Here is a 794-nt window from a genome sequence, read left to right as displayed (position 1 = left end):
CGGAGAGGGAGGGGGGACCAGGCCTTTTTTCCCTCCGCGCGGGGCCAATCCCGACTTTACAAGCTTGAACTTTTGCCACCCTCGGACGAGAGAGCGCGCCCGAGGAGGTACCCCGCCGCGCCGGCTCCAGGGGCAAGAGCGGCCTTAACCCTTCCCGCGCCAGGCGGTCCGCTGCTGCCACCGCGCCCCCACCAGCTTGCCCAGGATCAGAAGGGATCTGGGCCCCCAACTCACCCCCATTTCCATGGTGAAACGTCGCTGGGGAAATCACGAGCCCTACCCACATCCCTCTTTGTGGTGCAGAGAATAAACTGGGGAAGGAAAGGGGGTGGAGGAGTCACCCAGCCTCGAGGGGGCCCGGACGGCTGGCGGCCCGCCTAGCTCTGAGGGAAAGACTTGGCGACCGAGAGGAGCCCGAGAGAAGACGTTCCCAGCCTCCACCCCACCCTCCGTAATTCCCTACCTCGAGCAAGCCTAGAGTCCCTCTGCGTGAGGTATCCCACGCCCCCCGGCTGGCCCAGCAGACTACCCCCGACTTTGAGCAGGGGGTGTGGAAACCTCGCGCTACCACGTTAGATCCCACCACCCCAACAAATCAGCCGCCCCCTACTGCCAAAAAACGTAAGCCAGGAAAGCACACACGCACACCCATTTTTATTAGCCTTCCCTGGGATGGGGGTTTGTACCAATTCTAAAGTGCAACGTGCGTTTGAAGTTTGTGCACAAGCCAAGGAGAGGCAAAGCGCCCCGTTTGCGTCCGAGTCTCAGTGGGTCCACCAAACTCTCGCACAGCC

Source organism: Bison bison, unplaced genomic scaffold (genome assembly GCF_000754665.1).
Source record: "Bison bison bison isolate TAMUID 2011002044 unplaced genomic scaffold, Bison_UMD1.0 scf7180017864034, whole genome shotgun sequence".
Taxonomy (NCBI): Eukaryota; Metazoa; Chordata; class Mammalia; order Artiodactyla; family Bovidae; genus Bison; species Bison bison.
This window is presented reverse-complemented; position numbering follows the sequence as displayed.